General features: G+C 36.3%; 1 pseudogene across 1 annotated transcript; it reads right to left on the reverse strand.

Annotated features, from left to right (window-relative positions):
• Positions 1-297: 297 nt before the first annotated feature.
• LOC309805391 (phosphatidylinositol-glycan biosynthesis class W protein-like) lies at positions 298-1,653 on the reverse strand (annotated as a pseudogene). Its single transcript has one exon. The product of its transcript is annotated as a phosphatidylinositol-glycan biosynthesis class W protein-like (transcript).
• Positions 1,654-2,479: the final 826 nt, after the last annotated feature.

Below are 2,479 nucleotides of genomic sequence, written 5' to 3' on the forward strand. Positions count from 1 at the left end.
TTGAGATACATTTAAAATATTAAACATCACTACTGTTAGAGTAGGAGTGAAACTTAATTTTATAATAAAATACAGTTAACCCTGGGTTACCAAAAGCCCATTTTCTTCACATTTTATATTCTTCCTCATTAAAATATTTCTCAGTTAGGTTTTTATTAGTAAGAACCTGCTGTATAAAAAAATAAATAAAATAAAATTCAAAAAAATAATAAAAGTATACGTTTAGACAGAAAAAATTATAATATTGCTCAAAGCATATACTACTCGTATTGATCACCAAAATTTTATTGTCTTGTCTTACAAGTGTAGCACATATATAATTAAACAGTTAGTAAACCTGTAGAGATGGAGCACAAATAAGGCCCACAAGGTACTGCTGTGTAATGTATCTACCAACAGGTTGTCTAGGGCAGTTGTTACATTTGACTGCAAGAAGAAAACTGGTTTCTGTTCGTTGCTGTGATTAAACAAAGAATGGGTTCCTTTCTTTCAGTTTCAGAGACTAGAGATTCTGAATGCTTTTTATTTGCAGTAGGTGACTGAATAAGTTTCTAAGAACATGGTACTGCTGCCCCTTAAATTAGAAATTTGGCAAAACTCAAAATTATATCACCCAGTAATAAACTACTAAGAAGGATCAGGCAAGAAGCAACTATCCGAATACAAAAGGCTAAATAGGCCTTTCTTCGAGATGCTACTTCTACATTTACCTAAACTATGTAAAGAGATATGAAGAGGCAGTGGCTGTCAGTAGAATACAATATGCTACTTTTATCTAGTCTTTGATGTGTGATCTTTTTCTAAGCACGTATGACCCTGTTTGAACACCAGCCATGTGTATTGCCACGTACCCCAAGGTAGAAATTATTCCTTCTCGGTTGGCATTTAATAAACCAACCCTTGTGCCACTGCCATCAGTGCCATATAAAATTAACTGTTTCAGTGGGGTAAAATCAACGGCTAGCTGGTATAATACAGTAATGCTGATGGCCACAATCCAGGATTTATTTAGGGAAAAAATAATCAATAGCATTAATATTATCAATTTCACAACTATTAAGGTAAAGAAAAAGTTCCAGTGAACTCCATACTCAGTTAAATGTTCCTGATAGCCTACGGATTTTATAATGACTAATCGTCCCATTCCTAGGAAGAGTGATGGCCAGAGTACAATAACTTTGTAAGATAAAAAAGTCTGGACCCTTTTGTATATTTTCTCCTAACCTTTGGACAAACCATTGCAGTCCCTAAAATAAAACCTCCTACTCCAAAATCCATTGTTCCTATCCCACAGAGCTTGGTTTTGGCAAATCTTCTGGAAAAAAGTGGGAAGTCCACAGCCAAAATGGCAACAGCAATAAATGCACTGTTAATTACACAGAAACAGAGATGGCTGGGACTGACTTCCAAGAATTTTTCAAGGATTTTCTGGACAGACATTCTGGCATAGCAAGTTCTCCCGCAGTATATTTCATAGAGCAGCCCTGCCCCCAAGATAATTACAACAAGGTCATCAAGGAGGACAAATGAAGAGAAAATGGTCAAAGTGGTCACTAGAGGAACTATTAGGAAAGCAAAGTGAACGAAGAATAGAGTTCTCCAGGTATATGAAGAAGAACATAAATGCTGTGAGAGAATGATCAGGAGCCCTCTACACAGGGTACAGAGTAGAGGACAGAATACACTTTTTCTTCTTCCTCATGTGCTCCTGGTGGTCTCGGTGCCCCACTGTAGAGAGCCATGTAAGCTTCTGCCTTCCAAGCAGTGCTTCTGGCTGATGCAGCTATTGACATGCCTTCCTCACCAAGATTAATGAGTACTAGCTTTGGATTTAAAGTGAGAGATGTGTGACTCTTGCTTTCACTTGAATATTTAGAATCATTTGTAGGGTTATTAATTGGCCTAATTTCAATATTGTGTCCCAGGGAATAGGGAGGCCTGAGGAGAAGGAGAGAGACAGGGGAACTGCCTGTTGGTGGAGCAATCAGAACACACACAACATTTGTTGATTGTTTGCCATTTTATATAGGTGTGATTGGTGGTGCCCCAAAACAATTGTAATAGTATCATCAAAGCTCACTGATCACTGCTCACCATAACAAAAATAATAATAATGAAAATGTTTGAAATATTATGATAATTACCAAAATGTGAGAGACTTGCAGTCAACACATGCTGTTGGAGAAATGGTGCCAATTGACTTGCTCGACACAGGGTTGCCGCAAAGCTTCAATTTGTAAAAAAAACAATATCTGCAAAACGCAATGAAGCAAAGCACAAGAAAATGAGGTATGCCTGTGTCTACATTTATTTATCTCTCTATTGTTTTTTATCCCAATTTTTTTCAGCTAAATTCTTAAAGGTGAGTAGGATGTGTAAGTAATCACAGGCTCAAAGTCCTTTGCTTCACATATTTATTTAAATTAAAAATACTATTAGGAATCATTAATTTGAAAACATAATTGAAATATTTTGTAAC

This window comes from Mesoplodon mirus (genome assembly GCF_964341445.2).
Source record: "Mesoplodon mirus genome assembly, chromosome: 5".
NCBI classification, from domain to species: domain Eukaryota; kingdom Metazoa; phylum Chordata; class Mammalia; order Artiodactyla; family Ziphiidae; genus Mesoplodon; species Mesoplodon mirus.